Raw genomic sequence first — 21,597 nt, 5'->3', positions numbered from 1 at the left:
TTCTTTGCTTTTAGTACAGATGGTCCCTAACTTACGACAGTTTTGGCTTGTAATTTTTTTTTTAACTTTACATCGGTGTGAAGGCAATTTTCATTCAACAGAACCCATACTTCAGTTTTGAATTTTGACCTTTTCCTGGCACTTGTGATACTGGGTGGCGGCATGGAGTTACAACAGGAGAACACACAACCGATAACACTCAAAACCATTCTGTACTCACACAACCATTCTGTTTTTCACTTTCAGTACAGCATTCAATAAATTACATGAGATACTCACTACTTTATTATAAAATAGGATTGTGTCAAATGGTTTTGCCCAACTATAGGCTAATGCTAGTGTTCTGAGCATGTGTAAGGAAGGCTGGGCTAGGTGTTCTGTAGGTTAGGTGCCAGGGTCCAGCCCTAGCAGGTCCAGGGGTTCCCGAATGATCAACAGCATTGGCGAAAATAAAATAAAATAAATGGATACAGACAACAGCAGTGTGTTAGACTGGCCGCTTTATTGTGGCAAGCGTGGCATTATATTTGTTAGCAAAATCCTTGTAGCGTGTGTTATCTATGTTTCTCGGCATTACCTAATTCTAAAAATGTTCCTTTGTGTAGTCACCCATTAGGGAACAACATAGTTATTTTCTTGTAACATTCCCTCCTGCCCTTTCAAGGTCATCTAGCTCTCAACACCTCAAGTGGAATGTTTTACAAGGACATGACTTCTTAATTGTTCCTTTGTACCATTTGCAGTACAAGGGACAAAAGTATTCACTTTGGGGTGCCGGGAGGGAGCCAGGAGGGCCCTGGGAACCCACACCTTATGCGCTCCCAGAGAGACAATGTATACCTAGGAACTAATGAATCATTCTGTACCTTAGCCCACCAGGTCCAGTTATCATCTGGAATGCCTCCTGGGGGCCAAGTGGGCCTAGGGGTTGGAGTAACTTGTATCCATAGATACATTCCTTTGTTGCCGAGTGGGGATTTTGAACCCATTTGTCCCCCTCCTTGGCTGGGAAATATATGGGGCTATCCTTCCTTTAGGTAGAGGAGTCTTTATAGGGAGTGGCAAGGGCTGGATAATTTCCCTGCGGAATCTTCTTTCTTTCCACAATGGTTCTTTTCCTGGGGGGTCTGTCGTGGGCAATTCCCCAACCGACAAATCCCCAGGTACTTTCATTGGTAGGGGCTGCCCCGACCAACGCTAAGGCCACATTACATAAAAGCAGGAGTACAAGAAGCTTCACTGTCAGCGGGCCACCATGCAGTCCCAATCCGTCCACCGCCCCGGGCTCTGCCATCAGGCTGGTTGGATAGCTCGGCTTCCAGCAGTTAGGCATATGAAACGCCTTTTCAGCCCTGTTGAAGTGTAGCTGCAAGCACCATGTGAGTGTGTGTGTTCAGCTTCCTACTGGGCACTACTGACACAACTCTAGCAAAATGGAGTGCCAACCCACGCTGCCTGCCTACACATGGCTGAGATGCATCTCAGCCCTGATCTTCATCCCTGATGATGAAGCCATCTTCAGCCCTGATGGCTCTTTCTCAGAGAGTATGACACTGGCGCATGCCTCCTTGCCTCCAGGTAAGCTCAGCTCTTTTTTGGGCTCCACTGCTACTAAGCAGGGGAGCAGAGAGCTGGTTCACTCTGCCTTATTGTTGCAGGGTATGGGGGAAAGTTCAGCTCCCCACTGGTGCACTCCCGAGTAGGGCTGGAGGCACGAGGAGCAGATACCATTACCAGTCACCTCACACTCCCTCATTAAGTCTCATGCTGCCAGGTGACAGTGGAGGCTCATTTTGCCCCTGGACTCCGCTGACATTACCCTGGCCGGGGATTCAGAGGGTGGGTGGGGTGAACATCAGCAACCTGCTTGGCCCCACCAAAACCTGGAGGTGGGTAGCAGGTATGATTTTCCACAGGTATTTGTCTGGAGTAGGGCAGGTATTGCCAAAAGGTTTTCTGTTCTGTTAAGGCCATTCTTTTCCACTTTGGCTAGGAGAACCTGGGTTTTCATAGCATCCTTTTTGTCTGAGTCTCTTGGTGGTTCTGGACTGGAGGCTTCTGTAGCATCCTGTCCAGGATAGAAGGAAACCCAGGGACTCACTGCTGTTTGTTACTCAGTTCCTTTGCTTATTTGTTTTTTTAAAATTTTTTTTTTCAACGTTTATTTATTTTTGGGACAGAGAGAGACAGAGCATGAACGGGGGAGGGGCAGAGAGAGAGGGAGACACAGAATCGGAAACAGGCTCCAGGCTCTGAGCCATCAGCCCAGAGCCCAACGCGGGGCTCGAACTCACGGGCCGCGAGATCGTGACCTGGCTGAAGTCGGACGCTTAACCGACTGCGCCACCCAGGCGCCCCTTTTGCTTATTTGTTTTATCTGTAAGTGTTTAGGGGGATTTTTCTGTTTTTATTTTTGTTTTGGGGGGGGGGGGTTTGTTTGTTTTTGTTTTTGTTTTTGCCAACAAGAGGGAGGCCCTGAGAGGAATGGAGCTACTTCATCTTTAATAGAACCAGAAGTCTATGCTTTCAAACATTTAAAGATATTTATCCACCTTCTTATTTATGTTGTGATGACAAGCTGGTCTAATACAAGCTAGCCTGACATATCTAACACAGAAATGTCTACCCTGAACTCTGAACGGAAAGAGTTGGCTGGAAAGGAATGTACCTGGGACAGATGAAAAAGTCCTCTAGCGGTGAAGATGTTTCAAGGAGCCCCTCACTCCAGCCCTCCAGAGAGTATATGCCTTAAAAGAAGGCAAAATATTTAGAGGATATTTGTGACCTTGCGCTTTTACTTAATCTTTATGCACCTCAGTTACAGCCTCTGTAAAAAAACAAAAACAAAAACAGATTAGAAAAAAGACTTCATAAGGTTATTCTGAGGATTAATTGGGTGAATACGTGTAAATCACGAACAGTACCTGGAGTGTAGTAAACAATCCCATCGTGTTAGCTCCTGTTGCAAATACCGCTGTAGCTGGTATTACTTCTTTCGCTAACATTTGATTTCTAGATCTTCTAACTCTGCAGCCATGCACATACATGAGGGAGACATCATTTGACTGAGGAGAGCGATTACAAAACTTTTACTAAACTAGGATGAGATTCTAGTTGCCAGTCTGTGAAACAATGCGGAGGCAGTGGCATAATTGTGGTGAGCATGAGTTTGTGTAAAAGCCTCTCATAACCGTAGCAGGATCTGACCCAGACGTTCACTTACTTGAGCCGGTGTGACGCATTCAGCAGCTCAGTGGCCAAGACTGTAAGGCAGTGGAGTCAGCGGTTCATGCCAGAGAAAAAGCTCATTCAGTCATCCATTCACTTATTAATTTTTCATTCACTCATTTCAAATACGCATTTAGGCTGGCTGTGTATAAACTAGATGCATGGAGGAAGAGCAAAGACACTGTAGTATCTGTGGAAAGCTTCCAGCATTGTGGAGGAAGCAAATATTAAATCTGTAACTGTAAGTGCACTGAGTATTCTGAAGAAAATATACAGAGTTCTGCAGGTATAGTTAATTTGTTCTGGAGCCTCAACGAGGCTTCTCAGAGGATAAGAAACAACATTCAAGTTGGTATCTATAGCATAAGTAGGTATTACCAAGGTGAGGGGAAAAATGAATTCAGGTAGAGGCGCTGCATGTAAGAGGGTCCTGCGGCAGTAAAGAATATAGACATATTTGAGGCACCTAGATGGCTCAGACAGTTAAGCGTCCAACTTCGGCTCAGGTCATGATCTCATGGTTTCAAGCCCCATGTCAGGCTCTGTGCTGACAGTTCAGAGCCTGCTTCAAATTCTGTGTCTCCTTCTCTCTCTGCTCCTCTCTCACTCATGCTCTGTCTCTTTCTTTCTCTCAAAAATAAACATTAAAAGGAAAAAAGAATATGCACATGTTTAAGGATTTAAAAGAAGACCGAGGGGTCAAGTAGGATTCATTCCCGGGATGCAAGGGTGGTTCAGTATTTGCAAATAAATCAATGTGATCACATCAATAAGAGAAAGGATAAAAACCATATGATCATCTCAATAGATGAAGAAAAAGCATTTGATGAAGTACAGCCTTCATTTAGAATAATAGCCCTCAACAAAGTAGGTGTAGAGGAAACATATCTCAACAAAATAAGGGTCATATATGAAAAACCCATAGAGAACATCATACTCAGTGGGGGGGGGGGGGGGGGAGGAGAATGAGAGCTTTTTCCTTAAGGTCAGAAACAAGACAAAGATGTCCACTCTCACCACTTTCATTCAACATAGTACTGGAAGTCCTAGCCGCAGCAATCAGAAAACAAAAGGAAATAAAAGGCATCCAAATTGGTAAGGAAGAAATACAACTTTCACTATCTGCAGATGACATGATGCTTTATATGAAAAACCCTAAAGATTCCACCAAAAAACCATTAGAACTGATAAATTAATTCAGTAAAGTCACAGGATACAAAATCAATATGCAGAAATCTGTTGCATTTCTATACACTAATAATGAAGCAGCAGAAAGAAATTAAGAAAACAGTATTATTTACGATTGCACCCAAAATAATAAGATACCTTAAGAATAAACCTAACCAAAGAGGTGAAAGACCTGTACCCTGAAAACTATAAAACACTGATGAAAGAAACTGAAGACAACACAAATAGACATTCCATGCTCATGGGTTGGAAGAACAAATACTGTTAAAATGTCTACACTACCCAAAGCAATCTACACATTTAATGCAATCCCTATCAAAATACCAGCAGCATTTTTCACAGAACTGGAACAAAAAAAAATCCTAAAATTTATATGGAACCACAAAAATTTGGCTACCCCAAATATCCAAAGCAATCTTGAAAAAGCAAAGCAAGGCCAGAGGCATCACAATTCCAGGCTTTGGGTTATAGTACAAAGCTGCAGTAATCAAAACAGTATGGTACTGGCACATAAATAGACACATAGATCAATAGAACAGAATAGAAAACCCAGAAATAAACCCACACATATATGGTCAATTAATCTTTTGATAAAGCAGGAAAGAATATGCAATGGAAAAAAGATAGTCTCTTTAACAAATGGTGTTGAGAAAACTGATCAGCTGCATGCAAAAGAATGAAACCAGACCACTTACACCATACACAAAAATAAATTCAAAATGGATTAAAGACCGAAATGCAAGACAGGAAACCATCAAAATCCTAGAAGAGAGCACAGGCAGAAATGTCTCTAACATTAGCCGTAGCAGCATTTTTCTAGATATGTCTCCTAAGGCAAGAGAAACAAAAGCAAAAATAAATTATTGGGACTTTATCAAAATAAAAAGCTTCTGCACAATGAAGGAAACAATCAATAAAACTTAAAGGCAACCTACTGAATGTGAGAATATATTTGCAAATAACATATCTGGTAAAGGGTTAGTATCCAAAATATATAAAGAATTTATAACACTCAACACCCAAAGAACAAATAATCCAATTTAAAAATGGGAAGAAGACATGAACAGATATTTCTCCAAAGAAGACATCCAGATGACCAATAGATACATGCAAAGATGCTCAACATCACTCATCATCAGGTAAATGCAAATGAAAACCACAGTGAGATATCACCTCATACCTGTCAGGATGGCTAAAATCAAAACCACAAAGAAACAACAGGTAGTAGTGAGGATGTGGAGAAAGGACAACCCTCTTGCACTGTTGGTGGGAATGCAAACTGGTGCAGCCACTCTGGAGAACAGTATGGAGGTTCCTCAAAACGTTAAAAATAGAACTACCCTATGATCCAGTAATTGCACTACTGAATATTTACCCAAAAGATATACACTAATTCAAAGGGATACATGCAACCCTATGTTTACAGTAGTATTATTTACAGTAGCCAGATTATGGAAGCAGCCCAAGTGTCCATGGATAGATGAATGGACAAAGATGAGGTGGTATATATATACAGTGGAATATTTTTCAGCCATAAAGAAGAATGAAATCTTGCCATTTGCAAAATGTATAGAGCTAGAGAGTATAATGCTAAGTGAAATAAGTCAATCAGAGAAAGACAACTACCATATGATTTCATTCATATGTGGAATTTAAGAAACAAAACAAAGGAGCAAAGGAAAAAATAGAGACAAAGCAAGAAACAGCCTCAGTTATAGAGAACAATCTAATGGTTACAAGAAGGAAGATGGGTGGGGGATGGGTGAAATAGGTGAGGGGGATTAAGGAGTGTATTTGTCATGATGAGCACTGGGTGATGGATGGAAGTATTGAATCACCATATTGAACACCTGAAACTAATATAACACTGTATGTTAACCAAACTGGAATTAAAATTAAACGGATAAATTTTGCCTCTTTTCTAAGCTCTCTGGGGGATATTAATTAAAGAAGTAATCTGTTTAGGTTTATGGTCATGGTTGGTGTATGGAGAATGAATTGGAAGAGAGTAAAAGATGGTAGAGGAAAACTAGTTAGGGTTGTATTAGTCAGGATTCACCAAAGATACAGAACCAGTAAAAAATATATATATGAGTATGTAAGTACATATACAGAGAGAGAGAAAGATTTTAAGGAAGTGGTTCACACAGTTGTTACAATCAGCAGTTTCAAAATCCACAGGGCAGTCCAGCAGACTGGAAATTCCATAAGAGTTGATGTTGCAGTCTTGAGTCCAAAGGTATTATCCTTCTTTTTCAGACGACCTCAGTTTTTTTCTCTTCAGGCTTTCAACTAATTGAACAACCCTAATTGGACAACTAATTGAATTACCCTTGGAGGGTAATGTACTTTACTCAAATTCTACTGATTAAATATTACTAACATCTAAAAATGCCTTCACAGCCACACATAGACTGGCGTTTGACCAAACAACTGATCGCCATAGCCGAGTAAAAGTAAGCTATCACGGTAGTTCTACTGTACAATAAATGTATGAGGTAGTAGTTTGAAATAGAATTGCTGACAACAGAAATGAAAAGACATAGGAAGTAAATATTGGACTCTGAATGTATCACACTTTGTGATCGGATGTAGGAATGTGAAGGCGGGGAAAGAATTCAATTTCTTTTTGGGGTTTGGAATCCATAAGCTGATTGAATGAGGTACCTCTTACTGGGTTACAGAATATCGGAGGGAGCAATTTGGGGTGGGAAATAATACTTTAGTTTGAGATAAGCTGTGCTCGGCTTTTATTAGACAAAAATATTTTTGTCTAAAACATTAAAGAGAGGACTAGGAAAGAGAAATAAGCATGATAGTGGTCAGCACATAAAGGAAAGTTAAGCTTTATGGGGAGGAAACACAACCCAGTCCCCTCCAGCTTCCTTCACAGGATGTGAGTCTCTCCATGAACAAGTCACTCTAAGAGTTGTTTGTTTACTCAGTCTCTGAGGAGTTCAGGAGTCACACTCACTCCCACAGAGAAGTCACCTGTTTGACCTGACAGAGGCATTCACAGGTTAGGCCGGGGCATCTCGTCTTGTTCTTTTATGAGGCTCTCTGCAGCTAGGCTGGAGCCAGGGTCCACAAACAGGCCAGCATTTATGGGTCCACAGAGCCCGTCCCCAGCAGATAACCTTACTACAAAAATGTTTCCAGTTGTTTTACTGTCTGGTTCCCCTTAGTCATTTCCCCTCAGAATATACTCAGTCCTAGTAATCATCACGCTCATTTCAAGATAAGCTGTGATTGAAATGGACATAGTCTTAAAGGTTCAGAGGTACAATAACCTTAACTAATGCAGAGAACAACTTTTGAAGAAATATGAATACAAGTTATGAAGGATTTTCAGTTGATTATGTTTTCATGTGAACCAATTTGTGTTTATAACTTAGATTTAAATTAATTTTGTTAAAGGTAACTCACTATAAGCCTCTGATTTACAAATTTTACTTGACTAAAAAGCTCCATGCTGGCTGACATACGGACTGATATATTTAGACCACAAACACTCTCTATCCTTTTTATTATTATATTTACAGCATATTATTATATCAAGTATCATAAAATAAGCTTTGCCAAGCTCTCTCTTCAGAGCCACCTTCATCTCACTCTTCCTGAGGCTGTAGATGAGGGGGTTCAATATGGGGATCACCACCATGTAGAACAGACACCACCTTGTTCTGGTCCATTGAGTAGCTGGACTTGGGCATCACATAAATGAGCGTATTCATCCTATAGCACAGAGTGACCGCTGTGAGGTGGGATGCACAAGTGGAAAAGGCCTTGTGGCATCCCTTGGTGGAGCACATCTTCAGGATGGTGATGAGGATACGGATGTGGGAGGCAGCTCTGACACACCGTGACCACAACAATGGAGCCAGCCGTCTACGAGGGGACACTTGCAGAGGTGCTGATACCAGAGTGGGAGAGTTTAACTAAAGGAGCAAAATCACAGAGAAAGTGATGGACTTGATTTGTTCCGCAGAAGAGTAAAAAAAGAGAAGGAAATAGTAGAAGAGAAGCATTGAGAAAACTACCTACACAAGCCACCGTGAGTAAGCGAACACACACCTGTGTGGACATTTTGGTTGAATAAAGCAGCGGGTCACAGATGGCCATGAAGCGATCATACGTCATGGCAGCCAGAAGGAGGCACTCACTTGACCCAAAGAAAACAGCTGAACTCACCTGGACAGCACGTCCAAGACAGGAGATTGTATGTCTCTCCATCAGGAAGTTTACAAGCATATGAGGTGTGACAGAAGATGAAGAGCCTATATCAGCCAAGGGCAGGCAGCTCAGAAAAAACTACTTAAGGTGGTGGAGCTGAGAGGCGAGTCTGATAAGAATGATTGTACTGAGGTTGCCAGATATGGTCGCCAGGTAGATGCAAAGGATGGTTATGAAGAGGATGGCTCAGAAGACAGGTTATCAGTTAGGCCCGATAAAATGAACCCTGTCGTTGCAGTGTGGTTCCCATCCCCCAGGGAATCCACGAGGCCACAGAGCTGCTACCAAACTGAAGCTCTGATGAAAACATTACAGAAGTTACAAATTTGATGGTTTCATTTTTGTTAAGACACCAAGAGGTTATTATAAACAGGTAAATATTCAGGGCGCCTGGGTGGCTCAGTTGGTTAAGCGTCCAACTTTTTTTTTTTTTTTTTTTTTAATGTTTTTATTTATATTTGAGACAGCATGAGCAGGGAAGAGGCAGAAAAGGAGAGAGACACAAAATCCGAAGGAGGCTCCAGGCTCTGAGCTGTCAGCACAGAGCCCCACGCGGGGCTCGAACTCACGAACTGTGAGATCATGACCTGAGCCGAAGTCAATCGTTTAACCGACTGAGCCACCCAGGCGTCCCAAGCGTCCAACTTTTGATTTCCACTCAGGTTATGTTTTCACAGTTCATGGGTTTGAGCCCAGCACCAGGCTCTGTGCTGACATCTCAGAGACTGCTTGGGATTCTCTCTCTCTTTCTCACTGCCTCCACTCATGCTTACATTCTCTCATGCCTCTTTATCTCAAATACATAAATAAACATTTAAAAAATTCAATAACAAAGTTAATATTGAAGCTAAGTTTGGACTTTTTTTTATTTTATAGTACAAAACGTATACACTTTATATATGACTTTAGAGTCAAAAGTTTATATATTTATATGAGTATTCTATATCTTAAGAATAGTTTTCAGCAGAAATACTAGGGAAACTTCAAACAGGGTACACTCTTTTGTCTTTATATTATATATTTATAAAATGTATTTAAAGTAGCTTTAAAGCTAAAGATTAAAAAAATGTAAGATTTATGAAAAGAACAAAAGGAATGGTAAGCATAACAGAAACGATAATAATATGCAGATATAGGCCTATTTATTTATCGTATAAAAAAGGTACTAGTAAATCAGAAAGTTTACAGTGCCAGTAAAACAAGACCATTTTTTTAAACATTTATTTATTTTGAGAGGGCGAGAATGCGCGCACGCGTGCAAGTAAGCAGAGGAGGGGCAGAGAGAGAGAGGGAGAGAGAATCCAAGCACTGTCAGCACAGAGCCCAATAAGGGCTTGAACTCATGAACCGAACTGTGAAATCATGACCTGAGCTGAAATCAAGAGTCAGACACTTAACCGACTGAGCTCCTTAGGCACCCCCAAACAAGACCATTTTTTAAAAGGAGAAATACAATTTTCTTGATAGGACAAATAAGAAATAGAAGGGAATTTCAAGTTAAGGTTATAAATGAAGTCATCTATTGTAAATTTGTTATGTACATGTAATATTCACCATTAAAATATTGTTTTACCAAGTAGATTGATATATCAACCTAATTACTATGCAATATAGATGATTAATATCTAGGACATAATTAAACTACATTTATTCAAACAAATCAAATCGTTTCCTGATGTAGCAATGTTTTCTCACTGGAGAATTATAGAATGAAATAATTTTATTTTTGACATAGTAAACACCTGAATAAAGTTCCAGCCTGAAAAGTTAAGAAGTTTACCCAGGTCTGCCCAGCCGGTGGTCAGGTTGAACCTCATCTCCGTTGCTTTCTGGTTTTATATTCTAGACTTTGTCCAAAGTATCTGTTTTCTGTAAGCTAAAGCATTCAGAACAATAAACAAAGGAAATCTTTCCAGGAGATATTTACAAACAGTAAGCCCACAAAGCATCACAAAGCTAGTGAATTTATTAGCATTATGGCTGAGTTCCAAGTTTGGATAGCGTAAAAAGACCTTGTGAGTTTCTGATCTTATGAGTGGATAAATGACGAATCCCGGTACCTTGAAGTATGCCTGTTTATATGAACTAAATAGACCACAGAAATTTAGGTTAATTCAGCTCAGGTCACTTGTTAGCTGACTGCTGGGTTACATCTGCCCTGTTTCTCCACAATGATACAATTTTAGAGAATAGTATTAAGCTGTAAAAGCCAAAACCTCACCTCTTGAAATAAGAATTCATTCATCCTAGAGCAATAAATTCAAAGTCATTGTTATTTAGCAGCCATGCTATCTTATATTGTTGTTTGTCTTTGGGGATAAATCTCTCAGAAGATTCTGAAGTTTCAAATGTGAATTCACAAGCACCAGGGTCATTATCACATTCTCCAGTGAATATTGAGCAGTTCCCTTCACACAGACACAGCTAATCTTTAAAGGTTCTGTCAGTTCTCAAATGATCTCTTTATTTTTTTTCTTTTTATCTAGGTATTGGTGCACTTTTATTTGATAATTGCTGGGAGTGTAATATAATAAATAATCTCCTGGCTAAATATTGGCTCTAAGTTTACTTTGATATTTCAGGTTAAGGAATACTAAAAAATATAAAATATAACTTTAGCTCCATTCATTCAACATGTGTTCATTTTGTAAGCATTTTATAGTGATGTAGGTAAGGCACTCCATTAGCTACCCAGGGTAATTTGGGATGGAATGCCATATAAAGTTGAATTTTAAATAACACAATTTTAAAGACATGTATACATTTTTTTCTAGCAAAAAGTATGAAATGAGTATCTTTTAAAATTGTATACACAGGGAGCTGTGAAGTAAGATGATGTTTGGGATGACTTCCAGATTGGATTTAGCCTGCATGCCTCAAAGAGCTGGCTAGTGGCTTATCTGACTAGAAGAATAATGGTAGAAACAGCTGTCTTCAACCTGAGATTCATTCTAATTCTCTTGCTAATCCTAACTGGAGAAAGTCCTATCTCGCTCTCCTGATGCACCTTGATGGGTTTCCAGTGATAATACTAACCAACTTTCATCCAGACTTAACTCCTTGCCAAGCGCTGTGCTTGACTTTTTACTTACCTCTTCTCATTTAATCCTCATGATAATTTAGTAAACCAAGTATTTGCATTATTTCAACTTCACCAAGAGAGAACTGAGGTTTAAATTAAGCCACTTGTCCAAATGTGCTCAAATGGTAAAACTAAACCCAGGTTCAAAATCCAGGTCAGACTAAATGCTAAAATGTGCACTCTTAATAGGACTGTCATCTAGTGAACTTCAAGACTTGAGTGGCTCAATGATGACGACTGGTTCCCAGCTAGTCCTCGATTTATATTTTTCTCTCTACCCTTGACACTCTGTCCAATTCCCTAAAACTGGCGGGACCTACAGGCCAGAACTCAGGACCCTCATTTCCTGTCCTGTGTTCATTAGTGGGCACCTCCTGTTGATTTTACCTCCTAAATTCCTATCGAATGTGTCCACTCCCTTTGGATCTCAACACTACACTAGCTGTCCTTATTGATTTTCCTACATGCACATCTGGCCTTCCACACAGCAGCCAGAGGGAGTTATTTATTAAAAGAATTTAATAGTCATTTTTTGTACTTTCACATAATTACATGCGCTTAGTTAAAATGGCTCATAAAGAAAACAATGGCCCACTGACCAGTTCTTTACAAATCCAAATTCCCACTCCCAGTAGGAAACCACTTTGGACTCTTTAAACTACTTCATGGTTGAGATTCGTCAGTGTCTGTAAATCAGAGTTTTCCTAAAGAATAATTAGGATTTCTGTGTTTTGTTTGTGATATTGTGATGAATAATAAGAAATATATATATTTCTTAGTTTTGGTTTCTAGCACAGAGCTCCTAAAACCTTCAGAATTTCCTAAATGGTGAGAGCAACCAAGTGCCTTTTTTTATGTTAATGAGGCGACTTTTGGATTGAGTGGGGATTAGCGCTCATTGCCCTCAGAATGAACCCTGTGATTAGACGGAGGAATGGAACTGAAACTTTCAGTTCTACCCCCTGACTTCTGGGGAGGAGAGAGGGCGAGATATTGAATCAGCCACCATAAACAATTATGCCTATGAAATGAAGCTTCCATAAAACCCCAAAGGGAGGGGGTTGGGAGAGCTTCCAGGTTGGTGAACTCATGGAGATTTGGGGAGAATGGCCTGCTCAGAGAGCGTGGAAGGTCCGCACCCTTTCCCCATCCCTTGCCCTATGCATCTCTTTCATCTGGCTGTTCCTGAGTTGTATCCTTATATAATACATCAGTAATCTCATAAGTAAAATGTTCCTCTGAGTTCTGTGATGTGCTATAGCAAAGTGATCAAACCCAAGATGGGGGTGTGGGAACCTCTAATTTAGAGCCAGTCAGACAGAAGTACAGGTAATAACCTGAACTTGTGACTGGTGTCTGAAGTCCAAGCAGGGGTTGTAGGAACCTCTGATCTATAGCGGGTGGGTCAGAAGCACAGATGATAACCTGCGCTTGGTATTGGCAGCTGAAGTTGGATAATAGGGCAGTAGTTTTGTGGGACTGAGCCCTTAAACTGTATAGGATCTGATGTTACCTCCAGGTAGATAGTGTCAGAATTGAGTTGAATTGTATGACACTCAGTCAACGTCCAGAGAATTACTTGGTGGTTATGGGGGCTCCCCCACCTACTACATTGGAATTCATGACCAGAACCTTTACTGCTATTTTCCCTACTTATTTAATTTGAACATAATTGTTACAAGAAGAAAAACAGTGGTTTTTCCAAGTCTAAGAATTATTACAGATATTATTAACATTAAGTTTATTAAAACTAGGTCAGACAAGAGTAATCAAGGATTGGATATCAAGAAAGAATACATTTAGTTCAATATTTTTCAAAGATAAAGCACAAAAATAATTTCTCACAGCTGACAAGCATTAGAATGGGGTGGTGTCAAGTTTGAAAGATACATAGCAATCAATAAGTAGAGGTAAAATGAATCTCACAGGCAAGTTTATTAAAAGCAAGTGTTGCAGGATCCTTTACCTCAATACCCGGGTTTCGTTGTCTCACCACTTCAAAGAATGAAGAGTGTAATGTCCCCGATTTCGAATCCGAGAGACCACCAAGGAGCCAATACCGATGCAAACGCAGGAGGGTTTATTTGCAAGCTCAAGCTTGGGCCCAAGTATACCCGACACAGCGGAGCAGGGACTTGGACCCCTAGGTTGAGAGGCATAGCAGTTTCATAGGGGCCAGTGGCCAATGAGATTGTAACACACACAGAAAGTTGCATAGTCATGTCAGTCCACACGCAGGTGGCCAATTGAATTACAATTTACCCTATAGTAACTGTTTGAACTAGCCTATCACTCTGGTCAGAATTGGCGCGAAAAAGTCCGTGCTTCCGATTCTGTGTCTCCCTCTCTCTCTGCCCCTCCCCCGTTCATGCTCTGTCTCTCTCTGTCTCAAAAATAAATAAACGTTAAAAAAAAAAAAAAAAAGAATTGGCCTGAAAGTTTGGCGGACAAAAGGCGGGGTTTACATTCTTTGGTGGTTAGGGGTTCCGCATTCCTATATGAGCCGGTTTCCAGTAAGGGTGTGCTCAGCGGCTTGACTAGGGTGGGGGAGTGTCTTAAGCAATAAGCAGGAAATGTGGGGGTTATACATGAGATGGTGGGTGTAACATAAAATGGAGTTAGTCTTGCTCTGTTTGTCCAGGGGTAGGGGATTTTTGTTAAATTCCTTGGGTCCCACAAAGAGGTGGACACAGAACAAAATGGCAGCAGGCAAAAGTTTATTAGAGTATAAAATTAGAAAGTAAGAATAGTATGAAAGCTCTCTTTGCAGAGAGGGGGGCTTTTGAAGCTGAATACCCCCAACTATAGGCAAGGGTCTTTGCTTTATAAGGTTCTGGGCTACCCCCTGCCCCCCACTTCCCTTCCCCCTTGTTCCTTCTCAGGTTCTACCCTTATTGGCTTGATAACTCTAGGTGCTGGGTTGTCCATTCTTGATTGGCCTGACTCCGCTGTGTGAAGAGTCAGACTGTGGTCATACTGTCCCTTGTATAACATGAGTTTCATGGTTTAGTTATTTTGGTTAGATATTTTGATTGTCAAACTCCTGAGGGGAACCTGAGGGGGGGAGGGAGAGTAGGTGCTCTCTGTACATTCTTTTTTTTTTTTCTTTTTTAGTATTTTTTTATTTGAATTTAAGTTAGTTAATATACAGTGTAGTCTTGGCTTCAGGAGTAGAACCCAGTGATTCATCTCTTACATGTAATACCCAGTTCTCATCCCAACAAGTGCCCTCCTTATTGCCCATCACCCATTTAGCCCATCCCCCCATCCATCTCCCCTCCAGCAACCCTCAGTTCTCTGTATTTAAGAGTCTCTCATGAGTTGCCTCCCTCTCTCTTTTTATCTTATTTTTCTTTCCCTTCCACTATGTTATCTGTGTGTTTCTCAAATTCTATCTGAGTGAAGTCATATGATATCTATATTTCTCTGACTTATTTTGCTTAGCATAATACCCTCCAGTTCCATCCACATTGTTGCAAATGGCAAGATTTCATTCTTTTCCATCCTCCAAGGAGTGACTGTTACATTCTAAAGAGGAACCTTAAGCTTACTGTGGTCAGATGCTCCCAGCATTGTTTCAAAATATGTGTTTTTGCCCACCCAGAGACCTCAACTTCTAACCTTTCCTTCTCTGCCTATTTTTTTAAATTTTTTGTGAGAAAGAGTGAGTGGGGGAGGGGCGGGCACAGAAGATCCGAAGTGGGCTCTGTGCTGACAGGGCGACAGCAGCAAGCCCGATGCAGGCTCAAACACGAACCCTGAGATCATGACCTGAGCCAAAGTCAGACACTCAACACCCAGGCAGCCTCCCTCCTTGGCTATTATATCCTATCTTTCCCTTTCCTATAAGCATCTCAACTTTATTCTAGCTAAGAAATACAAATCTTACTCCCTCAAAATGGGTCTTTAGTTTCTTTAATTACGTATATGTAAAAAGTATTTTTCCAACATTTTACTCCTATCTATACAGCAAGATGTAATGGCTAGTTCAGTTCATTTTCATCTCAAAGTCTGTGTTACTTAAAACTTCAGTTTCTTAATCTTTCAAGTTTGCAGCTAGTGATATGAGCCCTCTGACTGTAACTCTAACTTTAGTCGAGGCTGAATTAAATAGCTTGGAGGTTAAAATTTGTATTTCTATAGCTTGTGCCATTTTTTTAATTGGGCCAAAGTTTTTATATAGTCATCAACTGACATTCTGAACACCTCTGCCATTCACGTCAATACACATACACGCTCCTATATCGTCCACTCCTTCCATCTTTCATGATCTTGGATTTAGCAATGGACACGTAGGGATGATATCAAAAACATGAGCAACAAAAGAAAAAATAGGTAAATTTGCTTCGTTGAAGTTAAAACTTTTGTGCTTAAAAGGAGTCTATCAATCAGTGAAGAAACAACACACAGAAGAGGAGAAAATATTCGCATGTCATACATCTGATTAGGGCCTTGTATCAAATTATAAAGAACACTTACAATTTAATACAAATAGCTCAATTTCTTCAAGATTTTATTTTTTTAATGTTTATTTTTGAGAGAGAGAGAAGAGAGCGCGTGCTTGAGCAAGTTGGGGAGGGGCAGAGAGAGAGGGAGACAGAATCCAAAGCAGGCTCCAGGCTCTGAGTCGTCAGCACAGAGCCCGACGCGGGGCTCGAACTCACTAGATGCGAGATCATGACCTGAGCCAAAGTCGGACACTTAACCGACTGAGCCACCCAAGCACCCCTTAAGATTTTATTTTATTTTTTTTTCAACGTTTATTTCTTTTTGGGACAGAGAGAGACAGAGCATGAACGGGGGAGGGGCAGAGAGAGAGGGAGACACAGAATCGGAAACAGGCTCCAGGCTCTGAGCCATCAGCCCAGAGCCGGACGCGGGGCTCGAACTCATGGACCGCGAGATCGTGACCTGGCTGAAGTCGGACGCTTAACCGACTGTGCCACCCAGGCACCCCAAGATTTTATTTCTAAGTAATATCTACACCCCGTGTGAAGCTCAGACTTACAACCCTGAGATCAAGAGTTGCATGCTCTACCTACTGAGCCAGCCAGGCGTGCCAGAAGTAACCCAGTTTATAATGGGCATTATTCTGCTTCTAGGACCCTGGCCCCCTCACTGCTCCAGCTGTAACAGATGCCTGTCACTCACTGGTTTCCACTCTCAAAGGAAGAAAGAATGTTTGCACTAGAATTAATTTATTGCTACTACTGCTACCTATGATGCTACTCGTATTTTTTATTAGCATTATTATTCAGTCCTACAAGGATGCTGGCTCTGATCTGAAACCAAGGCCTACTTATTGCAATTACAAGCAAATAAGTTTTCAAGCTCATTGGAACAACAACTTGCCTTTGATGAGGAAGTTGTTTTCCTGAAGCTAGACTTTGGGTTTGGATTAGATGGCTCAGAGTAGATGGCTTTAATGACTCCTCAGGGAGCAGGGCAGCCTTTGCTCATAGTCAATTTTAGAAAACACGCTGTGTCTGAGGATTAGTTCAGGGATTCACATCTCCTATATTCGGAACTGAAGTTGAGGTACAGAACTGAAGACTGGTCCCAGAGGCCTCATAGGTGAGACACAGTCTCTGCCTGTCTCTGTCTCCCCAGCAGTTCAAGGTAACACATCTGCAAATCATAGCACTTACCCAGATAACAGGGGCATTAGACCAACAGGGGATGTCATTAATTCTTAACTCTCTCTCTCTCTCTCCATATATATATATATATATATATATATATATATATATATACACACACACACACACACACACACACACATAGAAAGAGACATATATGTGTATGTATTCAAACAGAAATTACAAATACTAGAGAAATTCATCTTCTCTTGAGGCCTGAAAGTACCTGGCTCTTTGGAATTAAACAAAACTGGCCTTTTTTTTCAGATAGAGCTAGAGAGAGCAAGTGGGGCAGGGGTAGAGAGAGGGAGACAGAATACCAGAACGAGATATGGGGCTCGAACTCACAAACCGTAATCATGACCTGAGCCGAAATCCAGAGTTGGATACTTCAACAACTGAGTCACCCAGGTGCCCCCAAAACTAGCATTTCTAGTAAAATCTCTAAAATCTCTGGGGCGCCTGGGTGGCTCAGTCGGTTAAGCTTCCGACTTCGGCTCAGGTCATGATCTCACGGTCTGTGAGTTCGAGCCCCGCGTTGGGCTCTGTGCTGACAGCTGAGCCTGGAGCCCATTTCGGATTCTGTGTCTCCCTCTCTCTCTGCCCCTCCCCTGTTCATGCTCTGTCTCTCTCTGTCTCAAAAACAAATAAACATTAAAAAAAATTTTTTTAAATCTCTGTTAACGACTTTATGGATGACTGGTAAGTACCATCTGAATCTGAAGCTTGCCCCACCACTGAGAGGGGACACCCGGTTGGGTTTCATTCAGGAATCAACACAGGCTTGAAAATCCTCTCCTACATCAGCCACGTTCTGGGCAAATGTGTGCATGCTGACTAAACAAGAGATGAGAAAGATTCTAGGTATGGTAGGATCTAGGTTTCGAGCAAATACAATCTGACTTACAGTGAAGCTAGAAGAGCATAAATGAGGCTAACGAAGGCATTTGAAAACTCACATAAAAATATTACCTTTGGGGGCCCCTGAATGGCTCAGTCAGTTGAGTGTCCAACTCTTGATGTCGTCTCAGGTCATGATCCCAGGGTGTGGAATGAAGCCCTGCATTGGGCTCTGCGCTGAGCATGGAGCCTGCTTAAGATTCTCTCTCTCCCTCTCTCTCTTTCCTCCCTCCCTTCCTCTGCCCCTCTTTCCCACTAGCATGCTCTCATTCTCTCTCTCTCTCTCAAAAAAAAAAAAAAGCCTTTGTAGAAATAACCCATGGCCAAAAAGATACTGAATCTTTCACCATTTTGTTGCACCATAAAAAGCTTAAAAGAATTACTGACATCTTCATATTCTGTCATCACAGATGTCATATTCTTCCCTGTTTTATCAAATTGCCTTTCTCAGCTGGGTTCTCTCACAATTAAGGAGATGAATATTTCAATTTTTGTTTTTCTTTTCAAATTACATGCAAAGTGTATTTTTAAGCTTGTCCATTTACTTAACTTTAAGTACTTGGGGGAAGAATATCCAAACATATAGTAATAGTACAATAACAAAGGCAAAAGCAATATGAGGCGCACAAAAAAGGAATTTGAAATTTCATATTGGGCACAAGTAAGTATGTGGACTGAAGCAAAACATTCCTCTTATTTAACTCCATGTGCTTGTGAATAAGCTAGAATAATTCTGAAAAAAAGAATGGCTGGAGACAATAGAGCTGAGTATGCAACAATAGCTTTGAAACATGAATTCGCTATTTAATGTTATAGTTCTAGGAATTCAATTGGTCAATATGGGGCATTTTTCACACAAATTGGTATTGCAAATAGCAGAAAGAAACGGATGTGATGGTTTAGTCTAGCAATGAACTCTACTGTGAGCTCTTTGAGTATCTATCCGTAGGGGAGGAGGACACAAATGGAGTACCAAATACCAACATTTTATTATCTGATTCATTCAATCTTTACTTATCTTACCATCACTCTTTAAACCATATGAAGATGTCAACAGTGCCCATGCCAGTTATATCTTAATATCCTCTTTTTTTCGAGGTTGAAAATACATTCTATCTTTCACAACTGAGCAACAATTTGGCTACTTACTGAATTCTTGGCTGGAAAGAAATACTTTTACATTAGCATTTTGAACCAATGTATTGTCTTCCAGTTTTCAGCATAGCTGTTGTGAGGTGTGTTGATGCTTTTCTAACACCTTTTTAAAAATCTCTCTCTCTGAAAAGTTTTTAGGATTTGAAATTTTATGGTGGTATAACTTGGTGTGTGACTTTTTTGCACTTACTATGCTGGGTAGCTGTTATTTTAATATCTTCTTGGGTAAAGATCAAACCATGATCTATCATCAGAATTCCTTCCATTGAAGATTTTTAGATCATCTCTTTACCCGAACATTTTTATTCTTCAGAAATCAATTGCTGCAATTGGTCTGTAATGTAAGTGGGGTGTTATCTGAATGCAAGCCTGTAGTGCTTAATTCAAGGAAGGAGTGAAGAAAATATGACTGAGAAGATCCATAGAAGCAAATGTCATTTTTTAAAAGTTTATGTTCAATGTTCTTTATCCACACTAACGATACGGGAGGGGTGGTGAGGGATCGCTGTTGACATCTAATCTCAATTCTTCTAATCACTCATTGTTTCCCTTAATGTCTGTTATTTTCTCATTCTCCCCTCCAGAAGAAAAAAAATTCAAGAACAAACAAAATGACTGAAGAAATTCAGTGTACCAGACCCAAACACTTCCCCCATTAGTTCCCAGAAAAATCAAGAACATCGAAGGTCCCTCTTTGTGTTTTTCTTAGCATTGAATGTCATCATCCTTGCAAGGAAACAGGAGACAATCCTGATAAACCCCTTTGGTTGGAATTTCTCTTGTCTTATGCACATTTTAGTCTGCAGGGGGCGCTGCCTTTCCCTCAGGTTACTGCACAGTCTCCTGTTACAGAGAACAACCATTGTTATTATGGGCACCTTCACACAGATGTCATTTCTTACGTGCTCCCCTCACCAGGGATGATTGTCTCCTGGCCAGAGTATCCTATGGGAAATGTATGTCCATCGGTCACCTTATGAACTATGCAATCATGGTGTCTAAAGAAATCCAAAACAACTTGCTGGCCAGGGCTCACTTGAGTTCAAGGGCACATGCAATCATAGCCTTTTTACTGCTGCTTGCTGACTGGACCATCATCCACCTCTTGTCTTATATAGTCCCACAGACTCTAGCTCTTGGATGTTGGGAATTTTACTCAACAGAAAACCTACTTTTTTATTATGTCTCTGTAAAGATCCCTAGTGCTATTAGGACTGTCTTCATCTCTCAGGTATCCATCCTGGCTTTAGTCCCAACAATTCTCCCATCTGAAACTTTTTTTTAGCTACATCTTCCACTTCTCATTCCTGGGTCTATCCAACTTTCTTCTTTGAGATTCTAAAACAAACTGGCTCAAATCTTGTCCTGACTTGGACCAGGTAACTCTGGCCCTAAGTATTCTGGCTCCCCTGTCACACACCTCAAGGCTTTCTTAGGGAAGGAATTTCTCAGGGACAGCACCAAAGAGAAAGATTGTTGAGTGTACTTCAAAGGAAAGCAGTTCTTGCTGCTAATAATTAAGCTGAACTGGTGTCACGTGGCCTTGGAAACTGGGATACAACGTTTGAATTACAAAATGTATCAAATGCAGAAAACCAAAATGTTGCAAAATGTATCAAATGCAGAAAACCAAAATGTTGCGCATAAAACAAGAGTAACAGTCCATATTAGAAATTTTGGTTAGCGGTTGTTTATTATTTTCTCAAATAAAAATTTTCTTTATACCACTCCTTTTTTCTCTGTTGCACACTGTGGGGTCTGTGGGTAGTAAATACAGAGAGGGTTCATTTCTCATATTGTGGAAGATACCTTGTTTATTTTGAGCTTACAAAGTAAACAGCGAAAATCCTGAGTTGCTCTCATCTGCAGGCTTTTCTATCTGAAGGAAAATACATATCAAATTAATTGTCATTTCCAAGGGTTCTCATTTTATTGCAAAATTATTTGATAGCACATTATTGAACAAATCCTATAGGTCAATATGTTGATATCACTCAAATTGGCCACAGGTGGATGTAATCAGTCAGGCACCTGAATTGCAATACCCCCAGTAGAATCACTGGCCACCGTGTCTCTTTCCTCAGATCGTAAAAAGGCCAAACAAGCCAAACTGATGGGAAGTCGCAGCACGAGCATGACTCACAAAGATAGTAAATATACGAGTGAAGAAGC

At 40.6% G+C, this 21,597-nt stretch overlaps 1 pseudogene; it reads right to left on the bottom strand.

Moving 5' to 3' along the window:
- Positions 1-3,219: 3,219 nt before the first annotated feature.
- LOC112865657 (olfactory receptor 5P6-like) lies at positions 3,220-8,649 on the bottom strand (annotated as a pseudogene).
- Between the last annotated feature and the right edge of the window lie 12,948 nt (positions 8,650-21,597).

This window comes from Puma concolor, chromosome D1 (genome assembly GCF_028749965.1).
Source record: "Puma concolor isolate L17-30 chromosome D1, mPumCon1.1.hap2, whole genome shotgun sequence".
Classification (NCBI taxonomy): Eukaryota; Metazoa; Chordata; class Mammalia; order Carnivora; family Felidae; genus Puma; species Puma concolor.
This window is presented reverse-complemented; position numbering and strand designations above follow the sequence as displayed.